At 42.6% G+C, this 21696-nt stretch overlaps 1 protein-coding gene across 6 annotated transcripts in view; it reads left to right on the top strand.

Moving 5' to 3' along the window:
* Window positions 1-21696, top strand: part of LOC115151712 (probable cation-transporting ATPase 13A3) — a 67903-nt gene that overhangs the window by 625 nt on the left and 45582 nt on the right. For 2 of the 6 annotated variants that reach the window (XM_029695883.1, XM_029695878.1), the window contains exon 1: window positions 238-418. The exons of 2 other annotated variants lie outside the window; for them this stretch is intronic. The gene's annotated coding sequence lies outside the window, so the exon portion shown is untranslated. Of the gene's footprint in view, window positions 1-200; window positions 419-1421; window positions 1507-21696 lie in introns of those variants that run through there. 2 more of the 6 variants (XM_029695879.1, XM_029695880.1) reach the window with 2 other exon arrangements.

Here is a 21696-nt window from a genome sequence, read left to right as displayed (position 1 = left end):
GGTATGCATACCGGCGTACAAGCATGTATGACATGTAGATTGTAATGTTTAAATACAACAAATGTGACCCCAGCGAGGTGAATGAAGATATTGTGATGATAATATAAGGCAGAAATATGTGCGCTATTTGACCACGGAGTTTCTAACCGCGTATGTTCTTTCGTGATCTCATATCCTGTGCCTCACGCCCTCACTTCCTCTTGGTAAGTGAGGAAGTTTCAGGCAGTTAATCCGACCCCTCATTCGTTGTTTCACTGAGCTGTCAACATTTAATTGTGAGGCGACTACATTCGATATAATATATATATAGCCAGCTATCTAGCTATACTTCTCTGCAACAACGTTTTTCTTTTTGAAAACAGCTGCTCTCGTCTTACTATGACTCTCAGGTGATCGTCAAAGAGTCCAGGTGGTTCTGGTAAGTGTCTTTATTTAATTTAAGCTCTCCATATCACCCCATGTGTTGGAGATTGCTTGCTTGCTTGCTAGCGAGCTAAAAGGCAGCGTTTAAACAGGCAGTCCAATTCTGATATTTTTTACACTAATTGTTCTTTTGACCAATCACATTAGTTCTTTTTCAGAACTGATCTGTTTAGTCTAAAGACAAATTAGTGATAAAAAAAATCTGAATTGGGCTGCCTGTCTAAACGCAGCCTAAGAACGCTAACGTTAGCAACTAGCCACAGTGTCAGTCATGATCAGCCATACCATAGTAGTGTAGCCAGTTCTTGTGTATCACGAAATGGGGATTTCTCCAGTCCGTTTGCTGTCTCTCCTGTGATTCACATTGACAGCTAAACTAGAACGAGTGTCTTAAGGTAGATATTCATCGAGCTCATTTAATTTCTATGAGCGAGCTAGCTTTGTTACTCTGTCATATTGGTCCCCGTCTCCCTATTATCTGAGAACATTAGCTAGTTAAGGTTACTTGGTTAGCTAGCGAGATAATGTTTTAGCTGCTATTGTATGCAGTTCATCACTGCGTTGTCTGTCTAAAGTCACTAAGATGACTAACATTAAATAACACAAGCATTTGCTTTTGTTACTAACTGGGTAGGTAATGCATGGGTGCCTAACTTTGTCTGAAAGTGGGGGTGCAAAAGCTTGGGAGGGAGTGTGTCCCCCCAGAAAATTTGAGTGTAAACATTTCAACACCGTTTCTTAACGGGGAATCCATATTTATGAACGGAACACAACTATTTTTCTTAGGTTTAGCCACAAATTATATTGGAAAATAGGCTTTGGTGATAAACCGTATATACTGTATACCGAGATATTTGGAAAAAGCCACAGGATGGTTTTTCAATACCATTGAAACTATTTTTATAAATATGAATACCTGCAGTTAACTTGCGACAATACGTTAGGAGGTAAAGAACATTGCGTTCTAAACTTCACTTGTCACAGTATTATGAAGCTTACGGTAGTCACATGTCACGTGGTGTTTGTCCGGAGCCTTGTGAGTCACTCACTGTTGTGCAGCATGCGCCAGGTGATCTAATTACAGTAAGGAATTCACAGCTACATTTTTGCCAGCTAGATATCTTATAACTATTAAAGTTAACTATCTAAAATGTGCCAAATGTTCTGCAGTTGTTTTTGTTTTTGTTTGCTAATTTAGTAACTAGATAGTGAACTAGCTAAGTGGTTAGCTATGTCCTAAATCAAACATTTGCTTGGTAACAGTAGAATCCTCTCGTAGATCAAGAGCCTTGCTGCCTATTATTTGTTTTGCACGTGCAGCAAACTGTGAGTAGCATTTTTGAGTAACTTATTATACATTTTTTTATTTAAATTTGGGAAAAACATTCAAGAACATTCTTATTTACATATACTTGTATAGTTTAGGTCAGAAGCTCTACAAATGTTTGCAATGCGCTCATTAGCATTTAGTTAGCGTTCTCTATGGAATTTTACTTGTACACTGAACAAAAATATAAACGCAACATGGAAATGGTTGGTCTCATGAACTGAAATAAAAGATCGCAGAAATGTTCCATACGAACAATGCTTATTTCTCTCAAATTTGGTGACCGAATGTGTTTCCATCCCTGTTAATGAGCATTACTCCTTTGCTAAGATAATCCATCTACCTGACAGGTGTGGCATATCAAGGAGCTGATTAAACGGCATGATCATTACACAGGCGCACCTAAAAGGCCACTCTAAAATGTGCAGTTTTGTCACACAACACAATGCCACAGGTGTCTCAAGTTTTGAGGGAGCGTGCAATTGGCATGCTGACTCCTGGAATGCCCAACAGAGCTTTTGCCAGAGAATTCAATGTTTATTTCTCTACCATAATTTGTCAGTACATCCAACTGGCCTCACAACCGCAGACCATGTGTATGGCGTTTTGTGGGTGAGAGGTTTGCTGATGTCAATGTTGTGAACAGAGAGCCCCATGGTGGCTGTGAGGTTATGGTATGGGCAGGCATGAGCTTCGGACAACAAACAAAATTGCATTTTATCGGTGGCAATTTGAATGCACAAAAATACTGTGACGTGATCCTGAGGTCCATTTTGAGGCCCATTTTGATCAGGTCTGTATTCCCAATCATGTGATAACATAGATTAGGGCCTAATGAATTTATTTCAATTGACTGATTTCCTCATAGGAACTGTAACTCAGTAAAATCTTTAAAATTGTTTCATGTTTTTGTTCAGTATACTTGTTAGCATTGCTAACCTTCGGATTACAGAATATTAGTGGGGTTTGATAACAGCGCCCCTTGTGTTCAGTGCCAGTATTACCGAATATCCTGGTATGACAGTCTCGTTACCACCCAAGCCTATTGGGGGAAAACGTGTTTAAATGACTAGATTACTAACCTATTCCCTTCCCCCGAAATCCCACCCCAAATAATTAACAGGTCTGAAACCCTAACAACCCTGTGACTCTCAAACATCCCTTCCCTGAAAATCCCACCCATAGTGATCGATTGATAGGTCTGAAATAGAGGTCGGCCGATTAATCGAAATGGCCGATTTTAATTAGGGCCGATTTCAAGTTTTCATAACAATCAGTAATTGGCATTTTGGGACGCCGATTACATTGCACTCCACGAGGAGACTGCGTGGCAGGCTGACTACCTGTTATGCGAGTGCAGCAAGAAGTCAAGGTAAGTTGCTAGCTAGCATTAAACTTATCTTATAAAAAACAATTAATCTTAACATAATCACTAGTTAACTACACATGGTTGATGATATTACTAGTTTATCTAGCTTATCCTGCGTTGCATATAATCGATGCGGTGCTTGTTAATTTCTAATCGAATCACAGCCTACTTCGCCAAACGGGTGATGATTTAACAAGCACATTCGTGAAAAAAGCACTGTCGTTGCACCAATGTGTACCTAACCATAAACATCAATGCCTTTCTTTAAAATCAATACACAAGTATATATGTTTAAACCTGCATATTTAGTTAATATTGCCTACTAACATGAATTTCTCTTAACTAGGGAAATTGTGTCACTTCTCTTGCGTTCCGTGCAAGCAGAGTCAGGGTATATGCAGCAGTTTGGGCTGCCTGGCTCGTTGCGAACTGTGTGAAGACAATTTATTCCTAACAAAGACCGTAATTAATTTGCCAGAATTGTACATAATTATGACATAATTATAACATTGAAGGTTGTGCAATGTCACAGCAATATTTAGACTTAGGGATGCCACCCATTAGATAAGATACGGAACGGTTCCGTATTTCACTGAAAGAATAAACGTTTTGTTTTCTAAATGATCATTTCCGGATTTGACCATATTAATGACCTAAGGCTCATATTTCTGTGTGTTATTATGTTATAATTAAGTCTATGATTTGATATTTGGTAGAGCAATCTGACTGAGCGGTGGTAGGCAGCAGCAGGCTCGTAAGCATTCATTCAAACAGCACTTTCCTGCATTTGCCAGCAGCTCTTCGCTGTGCTTCAAGCATTGAGCTGTTTATGACTTCAAGCCTATCAACTCCTGAGATTAGGCTGGTGTAACCGATTTGAAATGGCTAGCTAGTTCGCGGGGTACGCACTAATAGCGTTTCAATCGGTGACGTCACTCGCTCTGAGACCTTGAAGTAGTTGTTCCCCTTGCTCTGCAAGTGCCGCGGCTTTTGTGGAGCGATGGGTAACGGTGCTTCGAGGGTGGCTGTTGTCGATGTGTTCCTGGTTCGAGCCCAGGTAGGGGTGAGGAGAGGGACGGAAGCTATACTGTTACACTGGCAATACTATAGTGCCTATAAGAACATCCAATAGTCAAAGGTATATGAAATACAAATGGTATAGAGAGAAATAGTCCTATAATAACTACAACCTAAAACTTCTTACCTGGGAATATTGAAGACTCATGTTAAAAGGAACCACCATATGTTCTGAGCAAGGAACTTAAACGTTATCTTTTTTACATGGCACATATTGATTGCACTTTTACTTTCTTCTCCAACACTTTGTTTTTGCATTATTTAAACCAAATTGAACATGTTTCATTATTTATTTGAGGCTAAATGTATTTTATTGATGTATTATAATAAGTTAAAATAAGTGTTCATTCAGTATTGTTGTAAGGGTCATTATTACAAATAAATAAATCGGCCGAATTAATCGGTATCGGCGTTTAAAACTCATAATCGGTCGACGTTTAGTCTGAAACCCTACCAACTCTGACTCTCTTAAATACCCTGCTCCACCCTGACAATCCCACTCACAGGGATGGATTGACAGGCTAAACTGTTAAGAATGTGGCCAGGATAAATCAAATAAAATGTTATTGGTCACATAAACTCAGCAAAAAAAGAAATGTCCTCTGTCAACTGCGTTTTATTTTCAGCAAACTTAACATGTGTAAATATTTATATGAACATGAGATTCAACAACTGAGACATAAACTGAACAAGTTCCACAGACATGTGACTAACAGAAATGGAATGATGTGTCCCTGAACAAAGGGGGGGTCAAAATCCAAAGTAACAATCACTATCTGGTGTGGCCACCAGTTGCATTAAGTACTGCAGTGCATCTCCTCATGGACTGCACCAGATTTGCCAGTTCTTGCTGTGAGATGTTACCCCACTCTTCCACCAAGGCACCTGCAAGTTCCTGGACATTTCTGGGGGGAATGGCCCTGGCCCTCACCCTCCGATCCAACAGGTCTCAGATGTGCTCAATGGGATTGAGATCTGGGCTCTTCGCTGGCCATGGCAGAACACAGACATTCCTGTCTTGTAGGAAATCACGTACAGAACGAGTAGTATGGCTGGTGGCATTGTCATGCTCGAGGGTCATGTCAGGATGAGCCTGCAGGAAGGGTACCACATGAGGGAGGAGGATGTCTTGCCTGTAACGCACAGCGTTGAGATTGCCTGCAATGACAACAAGCTCAGTCCGATGATGCTGTGACACACCGCCCCAGAACATGACGAACCCTCCACCTCCAAATCGATCCCGCTCCAGAGTACATGTCTCAGTGTAACGCTCGTTCCTTCGACGATAAACGCGACTCCGACCATCACCCCTGGTGAGACAAAACTGCAACTTGTCAGTGAAGAGCACTTTTTGCCAGTCATATCTGGTCCAGTGACAGTGACAGTAGGTTTGTGCCCATAGGCGACGTTGTTGCCGGTGATGTCTGGTGAAGACCTGCCTTACAACAGGCCTACAAGCCCTCAGTCCAGCCTCTCTCAGCCTATTGCGGACATTCTGAGCACTGATGGTGGGATTGTACATTCCTGGTGTAACTCGGGCTGTTGTTGTTGCCATCATGTACCTGTCCCGCAGGTGTGCTGTTCGGATGTACCGATCCTGTGCAGGTGTTGTTACACGTGGTCTGCCACTGCGAGGACGATCAGCTGTCCGTCCTGTCTCCCTGTAGCGCTGTCTTAGTTTTTCTCACAATACGAACATTGCAGTATTTTGCCCTGGTCACATCTGCAGTCCTCATGCCCCCTTGCAGCATGCCTAAGGCATTTTCACGCAGGTGAGCAGGGACACTGGGCATCTTTCTTTGGGTGTTTTTCAGAGTCAGTAGAAAGGCCTCACTAGTGTCCTAAGTTTTCATAACTGTGACCTTAATTGCCTACCGTCTTAACGACCGTTCCACAGGTGCATGTTCATTGTTTATGGTTCATTGAACAAGCATAGGAAACATTGTTTTAAACACTTTACAATGAAGATCTGTGAAGTTATTTGGATTTTTACGAATTATCTTTGAAAGACAGGGTCCTGAAAAAGGGACATTTACTTTTTTTGCTGAGTTTATTTTGCAGATTTTATTGCGGGTGTAGCGAAATACTTGTGTTCCTAGCTGCAACAGTGCAGTGATATCAGGCAATACACACATCTAAAAGTAAAATAATGAAATTAAGAGATGTATAAATATTAGGACGAGGTGTGTGTGTGTGTGTGTGTGTGTGTGGATATACAGTGCATTCGGAAAGTGTTCAGACCCCTTTTTCCCGTCAATCTACACACTATCCCATAATGACAAAGGAAAAAACAGGTACAAAAAAGTTATAATAAATCAAATTTTACGTTTACATAAGTATTTAGACCCTTTTGTAATGAGACTTGAAATTGAGCTCGGGTGTATCCTGTTTCCATTGATCATCCTTGAGATGTTTCTACAACTTGATTGGAGTCCACCTGTGGTAATTTCAATTGATTGGACATGATTTGGAAAGGCACACACCTGTCTATATAAGGTTTGACAGTTTGACAGTTGACAGTGTATGTCAAGAGTGAAAACCAAGCCACGAGGTTGAAGGAATTGTCCGTAGAGCTCCGTGACAGAATTGTGTTGAGGAACAGTTCCGGGGAAGGGTACCAAAACATTTCGTCAGCATTGAAGGGCTCTAAGAACACAGTGGCCTCCATCATTCTTAAATGGAAGAAGTTTTGAACCACCGAGACTCTTCCTAAAGCTGGCCGCCAGGCCAAACTGAGCAATCGGGAGTAGGATCTTGGTCAGGGTGGTGACCAAGAACCCGAGTTCCTCTGTGGAAATGGGAGAACATTCCAGAAGGAAGGACAATCATCTCTGCAGCACTCCACCAATCAGGCCTTTTATTGTAGAGTGCAAGATGAAGCCACTCAGTAAAAGCTACATGACCGCCTTCTTGGAGTTTGCCAAAAGGCACCTAAAGGACTCTCAGACCATGAGAAACAAGACTCTCTGATCTGATGAAACCAAGATTGAACTCTTTGGCCTGAATGCCAAGCGTCACATCTGGAGGAAACTAGGAACCGCTCATCGTCTGGCCAATACCTTCCCTACGGTGAAGCGTGGTGGCAGCATCATGCTGTGGGCATGTTTATCTGCGGCGGGGACTGGGAGCTAGTCAGGATCGAGGGAAAGATGAAGGGAGCAAAGTACAGAGATCCTTATTGAAAACCTGCTCCAGAGAACTCAGGACCTCAGACTAGGGCGACGGTTCACCTTCCAGCAGGACAACGACCCTAAACACACAGCCAAGACAATGTAGGAGTGGCTTCGGGGCAAGTTTCTGAAGTGGCCCAACCAGAGCCCGGACTTGAACCTGATCGAACATCTCTGGAGAGACCTGGAAATAGCTGTGCAACAACGCTCCCCATCCAACCTGACAGAGCTTGAGGATCTGAAAATCAAATTTTATTTGTCACACGCGCCGAATACAACGGGTGTAGATCTTACAGTGAAATGCTTACTTACAAGCCCTTAACCAACAATGCAGTTGTTAGAAATAAAAGTAAGAAATACTTAGAGCAGCAGTAAAATAACACTAGCGAGGCTATATACAGGGGCTACCGGTACAGAGTCAATGTGCGGGGAAACTGGTTAGTCAAGGTAATTGCGGTAATATGTACATGTAGGTGAAGTTATTAAACTGACTATGCATAGATAATAACAGTAAAAGCGGCGTAAAGGGGGGGGGGGGGCAAAGCAATTAGTCTGGAAGCCCTTTGGACCTAGACTTGGGGCCCCGTTCCGCTTGCCATGCGGTAGCAGAGAGAACAGTCTGTGACTAGGGCGGCTGGAGTCTGACAATTATTAGGGCCTTCCTCTGACACCCCCTGGTATAGAGGTCCTGGATGGCAGAAAGCTTGGCCCCAGTGATGTACTGGGCTGTACGCACTACCCTCTGTAGTGCCTTGCGGTTGGAGGCTGAGCAGTTGCCATACCAGGCACTCATGCAACCCGTCAGGATGCTCTCGATGGTGCAGCTAGGTTCTGCAGAGAAGAATGGGATACACTCCCCAAATACTGGTTTGCCAAGCTTGTAGCGTCATACGCAAGAAGAATCGAGGCTGTAATTGCTGCCGAAGGTGCTTCAACAAATTACTGATTAATGGATCTGTGTACTTATATAAATGTGATTTCCTTTTTTTTTTTTTATATACATTTGCAAAACTTTCTAAAAACCTGTTTTTGCTTTGTCATTATGGGGTATTGTGTGTAGATTGAGGGGGAGAAAAACTATTTAATCCATTTTAGAATAAGGCTGTAACGTGACAAAATGTAAGGAGTCTGAATACTTTCCAAATGCACCGTATCATCGCTGTCTGGCTCACTGGCCGGTGTACATGTGCATTCCATCATCGCAGAATGATTAGGATTTGCCACAAGATGGGTCATACACAGTCAGCGCAACATCACACGGCCCAGGATGTGAATAAGTGATTTTAAATAATGATTAGAAGTAAGTGTGACCAACGTTATTCTCTTGCCATGTCCTGACTGACTCAGTGGGAGCACTAGAAATCATTCAACAATGTAACTCGAAAGTTGTCAGATGGAGAATGGGGAGGTAAACGTGATTGTTAGATGTCTTCTGGCAGTTTTCTCTCTCAGCTGTAAGCAAGTGAACTTGCCAGCTCAGCTACCTGTCAAGTCAGTCAGCTAGCTATAGCTTTCACAACTGATGGCCAGCTATTTGTATGACAGTTGACACTACCCAAACACTGAACCCCAATGTTCATTATAGTATTTTGTTTTTGATTGGATGATAGTCAAAGTGCCAGTTAGTCATATCAATGTTTCCTTCTGTAGTGTATGCTATGCTTTCTCCATTTTTGTTACAGCGATAGTTACTCCGTACTGCACACTGGTTTGATGCAGGTTAGACATCATTGGTAAATCATTTCTTCCCATGATTTTGATGGTTGAATTGTATTTAGATTTTTAAGACTGCTACAGCTTGGTTTGGAAATGATCTGCATTTTTCTGTCATACATTACTCTCTTTTAAAAATTAGTTCACATTTTGTGGGACATTCATTCATTGTTGAATGTGGATTCTTATTCAAATTGAATGATAATGAAAAATCAATTAAAGCCAACAGTTGTTTCTAGTTAAGTAGGCTAGCTTATTGTTCTAGTTGACTAAACCACATTCTACTTCTGTGGAAGTGATGTAGTGGTCATGTTTTGTGACATAGCATATTTTCTTTTGTCCATTGAAATGCTTTTCAGGGCTTGAGAATAAACATTATCCATGAGTGTATAGAAATTTGTGGGTGTTTTTCTAGTAGATATGATCAATGAATGAAGGTTGAATAGAAAGACCAAGAAGGAAGTGGATAACTATATGGAACTCTGCACAAATATAATATGTGCAACTTTCTTTCCGATTCCTTAATTTGTTTTTGCTCTCTGTATTAGTAGGCATACAGTATCAATATCCTTAGATAATGTGTGGCTACATGGCATAACCTTATTTTGGAACCCGGCTGCCTCCCGGGCGTGAGCTAGGTGGCCTGTTTTAGCCGATTGTGTTGTCTACTCAAAACAAAAGCATGCAGAGTAATGAGTAGGATTCTGTGTTTTCAAATTCAAAAGTGATAGTTTTTATTGGGAAGGCAGATAAAGACTAATTTGACATTTCAAACATGTTTTATCGAAAGAGATGTTCTATGTTTGACAACACAACTGAGCAGCGCAGATTTAATGTTAGCTTTAAGAAGGGCGCTCCTCCCTCACTGCTTTTGCCCGTTTCCTAGTTTGTCATTTTAGAAATATGGTTTAAGTCTAGCCTAACTAAGGCAGATCTTGTTAAACCTGTTGTGTGGGGGGCAGTATTTTCACGGCCGGATGAAAAACGTACCCAAATTAAACTGGTTACTACTCGGGCCCAGAAACTAGAATATGCATATTATTAGTGGATTTGGATAGAAAACACTCTGAAGTTTCTAAAAATGTTTGAATGATGTCTGTGAGTATAACAGAACTCATATGGCAGGCAAAAACCGGAGAAAAATCCAACCAGGAAGTGGGAGATCTGAGAATTGTAGTTTTTCTTTTGAATCCCTACCGAAACTATGTGGGGTCTGTTGGGTCACGTTGCACTTCCTAAGGCTTCCATTGGCTGTCAACAGCCTTCAGAAAGTTTTCTCATCATTCTCCTGTTATTGGGCAGAGAATAGTAGCTCAGTCAATGAGTGGACTGCCTGAGGACAAAGGGCTTGGTGATACGCGATCCCGCGAGTGCGCCGTTGCTTCTTTTTCTCCTGGAATGAATACGCTATTGTCCGGTTGGAATATTAACGCATTTTTACGTTAAAAATACCATAAAGATTGATTGTAAACAACGTTTTACATGTTCCTACGAACGGTAATGGAACATTTTGACTTTTCGTGTCTCGAATTACGCTCACGCATTATGCCTTTGGATAGTGACCTGAACGAACAAACAAAACGGGGGTATTTGGACATAAATATGGATTATTTCAAACAAAAATAGCATTTCTTGTGGAAGTAGCAGTCCTGGGAGTGCATTCTGACGAAGATCAGCAAAGGTAAGAGAATATTTATAATACTAATTCTGAGTTCAGTTGACCCCAGAACTTGGCGGGTGTCTGTATAGCTTGCTTTGATGGCGAGCTATGTACTCAGAATATTGAAAAATGGGCTTTCTCCGTAAAGCTATTTTAAAATCTGACACAGCGGTTGCATCAAGGAGTAGTGTATCTATAATTCTTTAAATAATTATGTATTTTGTCAATGTTTATGATTATTTTTGTAAATTGATGTGCTCATTCACCGGAGGTTTTTGGTGGGAATACATTTTCTGAACATCACGCACCAATGTAAAATGCTGTTTTTGGATATAAAAATGAACTTTATCGAACAAAACATACATGTATTGTAACATGATGTCCTAGGAGTGTCATCTGAGGAAGATCGTCAAAGGTTAGTGCTTCATTTAGCTGTATTTTGTGTTTTTGTGACATCTCCTTGCTTGGAAAATGGCTGTGTGGTTATTTTTGTCTATGTACTCCCCTAACATAATCTAATGTTTTGCTTTCGCTGTAAAGCCTTTTTGAAATCGGACAATGTGGTTACATTAAGGAGAAGTGTATTTTTAAAATGGTGTAAAATAGTCGTATGTTTGAGAAATGTAAATTATTAGATTTTTGATGTTTTGTATTTCGCGCCCTGCTGTTCCATTGGATGTTGGCTAGGCGCTAGCGGAACGCCTGTCCTCAACAGGTTTTAATGGTATTTCTCCTCTAACTGTCCAGAGGTGCTGTCATGCCAATGATTAACCCATTGTTTGTGTGGCTTTAAGTATAAGTCTGACCTTTCCTGTGGTGGTTCACTGGTCATGGCCAAGACTGGCCAAACTAAATATGATGCAGTAGGTTCTGTTGACCCATAGCGTGTTTTTACTACTGACTGATTCACTATTCCCTTTCAGGGATATGATACTATGATTATGATATCATTGTCACAATCATTCTTCAATTGGGAAGGATGAGTCACTCTTTGAAATGACACATCATCATGAGACCTCTCTCTCCCCGGAGTGTTTACTCCTTGAGTCATTTCTGGCTTTCACTTGGTGTGCCAACTAGGCCCTTAAGGAAATTAGGGCTTACCCTGATCAGGGAACTTGAGTAAACCTTAGGATAAAAGTGAACAGGAAATATGTTTATTTGAAAAAATAACTAAACTGCTTGGGAGGAATAATGCTTTCTATTAGCCTATATTTATTTTCTGTGATCAGGAGCATCTTGGAGGTAGGCTAAATCTTTGATAATAGGAGATTAGCCTGGCTGTATCAGCTTTAGTGTAAGTTAACACTTGACAGTCTCCTCTTGGCATCCTAAGTTTTCACCTCAGTTTCCTCATGAATGCTCCAACTGCAGAGGAAATCTTGATGCAAGGCTCTTCAGCATAATTTTTTGCCTTGATTTGTATCCCATTGATAATGTATATTTAATTCTCAGGATGTAAAGACCAGTACCTTGTTGCTTTTTCTGCGTCTGGCTGCAGGGTTCAGGATCACGGTTAGAAATGCCTCTTATTGACCTTGCCCAGTTGACCACTGAACTCCCTGCTTTCTGGAAAGTTCAAATGCATACAGCATGTCCTGGCCAAACTGGAGATTTGGAGGTGGTTAGTGAAGGCTTGGGAAGCGCGGCGCCAATCTCCCCTAGGCCTTTCAGCCGAGGCCTGTGTACTTTTCACAGGTGAGCTGAAATACAGCAGCCTATGACAGAAGGTCTGCCAATGTTGGTCTGGAGTTGGGGCGAGAAATATTCTGACATGATGCAAGTCCCTTCAGCAGCCCGGCACTGTTTGCACTCCGAGCCCCCGGGCCGCGTTGCAGATAGGGAGGGCTTTCTAGTCCCGGCCCTGCGGTTTACCTCCAACAAGACAAACCAGCAACCCCATTCACTGGAAGCGTGATTAAGAGCTTTCGATTTAAAATAGAAACAACTGTGAAATTTTGCGCTGCAGCGTGAACCAGAGAGACAAGCTTTTCTGCTAAAACGAGGAGTCCAAACTTGTGCCCTCAAGGACTGAACATTGAAGTGAGATGTTATGGCACGCTGAAACGATATCCCGAGGGCTGAGTCCTCACATGTATACTCACTAAGCCCAGTGGGTTTTATAGCCTCACTGTTGCATGTGGACATAGACTTGTGATATGTGGACCTCCTTCCACTTTGAAGTGCTTATCAAGCGTGTCTCTCCTTGGAAGGCACTTTGCTAGAGATCTAGCTAGTTAGTTCAGGATCAGAGGGAAGTCATTACCCCTCTCTCATGTTTTTTTGTATTACAAAATTCATTCATAAAGAGTTCCTCGGTTTGTTCCGAGGACCTACACTTGCCGTCCCGAGGGATATTCTGTGCCAAGAAGCGTGTCTCTTATGTAAAAATATTGCTTAATCTCTGAGGGTCTAATCAGCAGTTTTTCCTAGGCTGTAGGGCCATGCCACGGCTAATCCAGGAGCATGTGGCCTGATTTAGGGCTCCACAGCCGTTTGATGTCTACGTTTTGTTTTTCTCTTCTCCTCTATGGGTTCCTCTCTCCTGACCTACACATACCTCTTACCAGGGTGTCATCTCAGGATTCTCCTTTAAGGCCCAGTGCAGTCAAAAACGAGATTTTTCTGTGTTTTTATATATTTCCATACTTCCGCACTGCCCTGTTTTGAAGACTGCCTAAAATTTCTGCCTGGTGGGATGGAATTTTGGCCTGCCCCAGGCGATAAATTAGTTAATAGACCAATAAGAAAGGGTTCCAAACCTCTGCCAATAACATCTAGTTTTCATTTTTCTCATCTCCACTCATACCACTCCCAGGAAAATTCTTGCCTTTATGAAATTGCTCTTAGCTAAAAAGCAATTTTTGTTTTATTTTTGTCCATTTTAATTGGAAACAGAGTAAGGTACTTGTACCCAGAAACTATTTGATATTGCGATAATGGCTGCATTGGACCATTTTAACCTCACTCCCTGATCTCATCTCTTGATTTAAAGAAATGTATTTTACATTTTTTCCCCGTCCTGGTTGGTGTATGAATGCCATCTCTAACATTAGCTCCATGGTCTTGTCTGTTTTGAAATATAAAGTTTGAGCGGTCTCCACCTAGGATTACTTGAGTCCCTCATCTTGACACTAATAAGATTGAGTGAGACTTGACTACTACTTTGGGCTATGGCTTAGAGTTAGGGACTCCTACTGCATCTTAAGGTGAGTTTGACTAGGTGAGTCATGTTGTTTTGACAGGTTGGGATTGAGTTCAGCACTGCATATACATTTGCAAAAAGGCCGGTGCTCTTTAGTTTCTGATAAAACGTTAACCTTTTTAATACTCCTGCCATTTGCATTGGTTGTAAAACATGTTTATACTTCACCTCTAGACAGCTAAGATACATTTTAAACTTGTATACAATCACTCCAGTTCAATTCAACTTTAATTGCACCTGTTTAACAGAAATTATTGCTCTTTGAATTAATCTCATACCACAAAATGTACAGTCGAGAGAGGGACACATGAATTGCAACCATGGATTTCACAGTACCTTGTCTGGTACTTGGCTCAGTAGAGGCTCTATCAGGAGGGGGGTTCACACTAGAACAAAAGCCAAGGCAGAGCTGACCTGTGAATCGAGGCAGGGGGTCCAGGGTCCTGGCCAGAGCTGATCTGAGAGCAGGTGACCAAGCCCAAGGCCACTGGCGGGGGGTGATATACCACTGAATGTTAGCACGGCTGGGAACAAAGCCCTGTGATTAGGAGGGGAAGTGATAAAGAAAGCGTATTGAGTTGAGAGCATGACTGCAACAAAACACTTTTCCTCCAAATGCTTCCATGAATTATGACTGCCGTCATTGGGTCAGGGCTTATTGTTAGCTATTCTCTCCCAGTGTCCAAGAACAGGAGAGGGAAAACAAGAGAAGGACTGGCGTCTGTCTCTTCTGAGCCATCCAAATTGCTGAGTTACTGGTTTTTGAAGGCTTGGTTTCCCTGAAGTCAAGCCTTTCATTCAGGTTGTTTTGAAATGTATGCAGCCGGTGTGGGTGGCTGAATTGTTGCTGCTGTCTAAGAAAAGCCTCCTTGATGACAGAGAGTGCTCAACCATAGAGTGGCGTGTACAAATCTGCCCGGCTGCCATCACAACTGTTTTCATCCTGAGAACAAACTTGCTCGTGACATTTAGGACAAAAATGTTAAAGAATACAAAAAAAACCTGCTGGGTAAAGACTGAACAGAGTCCCAGTCTGTGGATGAATCACATGAGTGTGGCTAATCAGGTTGGAGGGGCCGGATGGTTGTGATCTATCAGCCACATAGGCTATACATATGAATATATACATCTGATGATGTTGGTAAACAAGTATCTCAGTACACCTCAGCACATTTGAAAGTAGGGCTGGGCGATGTGGCCGAAATCTCATATCCCGATATAGGTCATTTCATATCCCGATAACGATACATATCACGATATGGCACATTTTCTGTAAATTCAGTGAGTAAATCGTTTATATAAAATGACCACATGTAAAGGCCTATTTCTTATTACATTTTGAATTATACTCAACAAATAAAAGGTACTTACTCATATTTGATTATTTCTCCTTTTATTTATAACCTTTGAGCAAATTTTCAATTAAGCATGTAACAAAATATATTAATGTATAAAATCTAAAAAGGTAAATAGAAAAACCAACTATAGTTGCAAACAAAATAAATATAGGCCTAAAATATATATGTTTGGGGACTTGCCCGTTTTGCATGTTATTTTGTCACATATCAATTTGCATTTGGTACCTTGGGTCGAGTGTTAGCACCAAGTCACGAAAGCACCAACTCATGAAACCACCGTTTCTCGACCGTGTAAATTGGGGCCTTGTCTTTGCAGATGTAAGTTGTAACGGCAGCTGTTATCTCCTTCCATCTTCGTGATTCTTTGCCATATGGTGTGCCGCGGGCAAAAGCCTCTTTCAACGTCTGAGTCGGGGGTTTGTTTTGAGCACTGTACTGTACTTTTTTGCGTCTCATCCGTAGACTCTCTCCGTACTGTTTCACATGATTCTTGCGTAGGTTAGTGGTGTTTGAACCGGTTGTCGGGACCGGCCTGCGGCATATTTTGCAGAGGACGGTTTTCTGGTCCGTGTCAGACTTTTCATACCCAAAACAACCTCCATGCGACCCGAAGTAGCCCCTCTTTTAGGTACGAGCTCTGTGTCACGTTCACTCAATGTTTTTTTTGTGTTGCAAATTTCCTTCCACACAGCACTTGTGTAAGAGCGCAAAGCGTTGTCCTATTGACAAAATATATTGCTGTAAAGTGTGATTTGCAACACATCTAAATAAACGATAGAGCATAATATGAAACATTAGATGTTTTTCTATTGTCACATGATATATATCGTCATATCGCCCAGCCCTATTTGAAAGTATTGAACTGATTTCACTCAGAACGTTGTTAGAAAACCAAGCTTTGTTTGAGTCACTTGTAGAAAAGTCTACATGAAGTACGACTACAAACTGCCTGTGGAACTGTGTGGCAGTTAGCCTGTTTTAAACATGGGCGGTGGTGTGGGTTTGTCCGTGATGTGCGCAAATTCCTTTTAGGGTTGCAAAGGGTCGGAAACTTTCCCGGTAAATTTCTGGAAATTTTCCATGGGAAGTTAAGCCCGGGAAAGTTAGCTTATAACAGTGAACCTTTTTTGTGGTTTTGTACACACAAGGCAATTCTAGGTCTTGTTGGATATTGTTTTGTGAAACTATCCCCAATTCAATGGAATTGCAACCCTCTGCATGCACAGTGCATTTTTCCATCACATGTGCAGTGCACTCTTCAATCACATGTACAGCTGATTCTCAAGATCTTGCACACTAATGAGATGCTATTGAGCCCACACTACTACACTGTCTGAGCCAAGGACTACATACTTTCTGGTAAGTTTTGATTACAATACTGGGTGGGGTGAATATACACTGCTCAAAAAAATAAAGGGAACACTTAAACAACACAATGTAACTCCAAGTCAATCACACTTCTGTGAAATCAAACTGTCCACTTAGGAAGCAACACTGATTTGACAATACATTTCACATGCTGTTGTGCAAATGGAATAGACAACAGGTGGAAATTATAGGTAATTAGCAAGACACCCCCAATAAAGGAGTGGTTCTGCAGGTGGTGACCACTTCTCAGTTCCTATGCTTCCTAGCTGATGTTTTGGTCACTTTTGAATGCTGGCGGTGCTTTCACTCTAGTGGTAGCATGAGATGGAGTCTACAACCCACACAAGTGGCTCAGGTAGTGCAGCTCATCCAGGATGGCACATCAATGCGAGCTGTGGCAAGAAGGTTTGCTGTGTCAGCGTAGTGTCCAGAGCATGGAGGCGCTACCAGGAGACAGGCCAGTACATCAGGAGACGTGGAGGAGGCCGTAGGAGGGCAACAACCCAGCAGCAGGACTGCTACCTCTGCCTTTGTGCAAGGAGGAGCAGGAGAAGCACTGCCAAGGCCCTGCAAAATGACCTCCAGCAGGCCACAAATGTGCACGTGTCTGCTCAAACGGTCAGAAACAGACTCCATGAGGGTGGTATGAGGGCCCGACGTCCACAGGTGGGGGTTGTGCTTACAGCCCAACACCGTGCAGGACGTTTGGCATTTGCCAGAGAACACCAAGATTGGCAAATTCGCCACTGGCGCCCTGTGCACTTCACAGATGAAAGCAGGTTCACACTGAACACGTGACAGAGTCTGGAGACGCTGTGGAGAACGTTCTGCTGCCTGCAACATCCTCCAGAATGACCGGTTTGGCGGTGGGTCAGTCATGGTGTGGGGTGGCATTTCTTTGGGGGGGCCGCACAGCCCTCCATGTGCTCGCCAGAGGTAGCCTGACTGCCATTAGGTACCGAGATGAGATCCTCAGACCCCTTGTGAGACCATATGCTGGTGCGGTTGGCCCTGGGTTCCTCCTAATGCAAGACAATGCTAGACCTCATGTGGCTGGAGTGTGTCAGCAGTTCCTGCAAGAGGAAGGCATTGACACTATGGACTGGCCCGCCTGTTCCCCAGACCTGAATCCAATTGAGCACATCTGGGACATCATGTCTCGCTCCATCCACCAACGCCACGTTGCACCACAGACTGTCCAGGAGTTGGCGGATGCTTTAGTCCAGGTCTGGGAGGAGATCCCTCAGGAGACCATCCGCCACCTCATCAGGAGCATGTAGGGAGGTCATACAGGCACGTGGAGGCCACACACACTACTGAGCCTCATTTTGACTTGTTTTAAGGACATTACATCAAAGTTGGATCAGCCTGTAGTGTGGTTTTCCACTTTAATTTTGAGTGTGACTCCAAATCCAGACCTCCATGGGTTGATAAATTGGATTTCCATGGATTATTTTGTGTGATTTTGTTGTCAGCACATTCAACTATGTAAAGAAAAAAGTATTTAATAAGATTATTTCTTTCATTCAGATCTAGGATGTGTTGTTTAAGTGTTCCCTTTATTTTTTTGAGCAGTATATTTTCTGTGACATACATGATTTTTTGTCAACTAGTAAATAGTAGCCTACAGCAAAGTGTTTAAATCATTTCTAACCTTAACAATTTCTGCTAGTTAGTTTTTGCTACCATGTGGGTTTTAGCTTGCTTGAGCGTGTTAACTGAGTGTTAATTCACCTGTTTCCATTCATGTTTAATTTAAAAACAGTTATCTTACAAAGGAGTTGTTTAATCTAACTGCTTAACTATTTATCTGTACATGGAGTTGGATTGAATTTTTTTACTACTTTTTTTCCCTAATCTTTACAGGAAAATGCCACGGGCACGATCTGATGTGTAGAGACACTTCACTGCAGCTAATGTAGAAGGAAAAGCTGTGTACGTTTTGCAAATACTGTGACAAATTATATGTGAAGAATGCAACAAAGATGTAGAATCATCTGGCCAAGTGCATAAAGTTCCCTTAGCACTCACAACAAGAAACCTCTGACAAAAGTCCCTGTACTTCTGTTCAAGGTGAAAATGATGAATCGGACACCTTCGATAGCAACAGCTCATGGTCCTCCTGGAATCAAGGGTTTTTGACACAATGGAGGAACGTAGTCAGAGAAATGCTGATGAATGTCTTGCCCGAGCTGTGTATGCAACTGGTTAATCGCTGATGCTCACAGACAATGTGTATTGGAAGAGATTTCTGAATGTTCTTCACCCAGCATACACCCATCTGACCAGACATGCTTTATTTACTCATTTTCTGGATGCAGAGTTCAACAGAGTTCAAGTGAAGGTCAAGCAAATCATAGAGATAGCAGACTGTATTGCAATAATCTCTGATGGGTGGTCGAATGTTCGTGGGCAAGGAATAATTAACTACATCTCCACCCCTCAACCAGTATTCTACAAGAGCACAGACACAAGGGACAACAGACACACCGGTCTCTACATTGCAGATGAGCTGAAGGCAGTCATCAATGACCTTGGACCACAGAAGGTATTTGCACTGGTGACAGACAATGCTGTGAACATGAAGGCTGCTTGGTCTAAAGTGGAGGAGTCCTACCCTCACATCACACCCATTGACTGTGCTGCTCATGCATTGAATCTGCTCCTCAAGGACGACATGGCACTGAAAACAATGGATACACTACAAGAGAGCCAAGGAAATGGTTAGGTATGTGAAGGGTCATCAAGTTACAGCTGCAATCTACCTCACCAAGCAAAGTGAGAAGAATAAGAGCACCACATTGAAGCTTCCCAGCAACACCCGTTGGGGTGGTGGTATCATCATGTTTGACAGTCTCCTGGAGGGGAAGGAGTCTTTCCAAGAAATGGCCTTATCACAGTCTGCCGACATGGACAGCCCCATCAAGAGGATCCTCCTGGATGATGTATTTTGGGAGAGAGTGGTAAGCAGCCTGAAGCTCCTGAAACCTATAGCTGTAGCCATTGCACGGATTGAGGGAGACCATGCCATCCTGTCTGATGTTCAGACTCTGCTTGCAGATGTAAGAGAAGAAATCCGTACTTCCCTGCCCACTTCACTGTTGCTCCAAGCAGAGGAAACTGCAGTTATGAAATACATCAAAAAGTGTGACGACTTCTGCCTGAGGCCCATACTCGCCGCAGCATACATGTTGGACTCCAAGTATGCTGGCAAGAGTATGCTGGCAAAAGCATCCTGGGGCCATGCTTCTACACCTGCATTACTTGCTGTTTGGGGTTTTAGGCTGGGTTTCTGTACAGCACTTTGAGATATCAGCTGATGTAAGAAGGGCTATATAAATACATTTCATGTGATCCTGTCTGGCGCAGAGGTCAACAAGGTCTATGGTGTCATCACTACCGTGTCTCGCCACCTTGGCCTGGATGAGGGCAAGGTTCTTGGCAGTCTGGCAAAGTACACTTCCAAGCAAGGGCTTTGGGATGGAGATGCGATATGGCAGTCGTGTCAACATATCTCATCAGCCACCTGGTGGAAGGGACTTTGTGGATCTGAGGCTCTTTCCCCTGTCGCCTCCATCATCCTCCAAATCCCACCAACATCAGCCGCCTCAGAGCGCAACTGGTCCTTGTTTGGGAACACGCACACACCAAAGCACGCAACAGGCTGACCAATACAAGGGTTGAAAAATTGGTGGCCATCCGGGCAAATTTGAGGCTTTTTGAGCCTGACAACGAGCCATCCTCAACAATGTTGGAAAGTGACAGTGAAGATGAGGCATCAAGAGTCTGATGTTCAAGAGGTGGACATTGAGGAGGTCCGGGGTGAAGACATGGAACCCTGAGAGGAAGACAACCAAAGCTTTAGTTTCTAGACTATAATTTTACAGATGTATGTTGATAATGTTTTTGGGAGATGTGATGGATCATTGGGGATCATTCAATATTCCCTTTCTTTTGTTGTTCAGTGAAATAATCCCATGTGAAGAGTCAACTCATTTAATTAAAGTTCTATTCGTAATGAAATCGTTTTTTACATTTCTGTTGGAAGGATTTAATCATTTGCAATTATGTCTACTTATGATAAACCTTTTACCTTTATGTTTCTGTCTCTATATGATATGGTAAATATGTCCAATGCAAAAAACATCTACATTTTAAATGGTATTAATATGAATTTGCATATATTCCCGTTAAATCCCACGGAAAGTGTTCACCTCTGAATATTCCCCAAAATGTGCAACCCTACTTGCAGTCAAAGTATCTATATAATATTGTTCAAAATAACATGGGGATACGCAACTATCATTCCCCCCCCTCCCCATCCCATCACAAGCAAACACACTGTCCTACTCAAGTTTGCCAAACGAAGTAAAATCCAATCTAATTTTATTGGTCACATACACGTGTTTAGCAGATGTTATTGCGGGTGTAGCAAACTGCTCGTGTTTCCAGCTCCGACAGTCTATGTATCCCTACTGTATGACAGTGGGCTTGCGTATGACTGGGCTTGCCTATGCGGTGTCCTACAGGCACAGACAGCCGGTTGACCTGAGAGCACCTGAGTGGCGCAGCTGTGACACCCAGTATGGAACACTCCCACAGACAAGCTCCTTTCCCAACTGCTGGCCAGCCCTGTAGGACAGCTGAGAGGGAGAGAGAAGAGGCATGGGGGGCATTGAGTAATACCCTTCTGATGACTCAGGAGTCTCTGTGTGTGTGTTCTGCAATGATCTTGAAGGCTCCTGCCACCTGTATGAGTTTAACCTGACCTAGGCCTCTGTACCAGAGAGGACGGTGTTGAAGGGGAATGTCAGGGTCAAAAAGGTCAACGGGCAGTTGGAATAAACCAGTACAGCCAACAATAAAAGGGGAATCCGAGATGCACCAAGAGACGCTACAGAACGTGCAGCTGGCTAAATAAACATCTATTCAATCAACAATATGTGTAGTGTCTGCAGCAACAGTCTGTTTCAAAACAATTAGCTAACCTCCCACGGGCATGATTGCTCCACTCTAAAACTTCCCC

The sequence above is a fragment of the Salmo trutta genome, chromosome 17 (assembly GCF_901001165.1).
Source record: "Salmo trutta chromosome 17, fSalTru1.1, whole genome shotgun sequence".
NCBI lineage: Eukaryota > Metazoa > Chordata > Actinopteri > Salmoniformes > Salmonidae > Salmo > Salmo trutta.
Note: the sequence above shows the minus strand (reverse complement) of the source record. Positions and strands in the feature narration are given on the sequence as shown.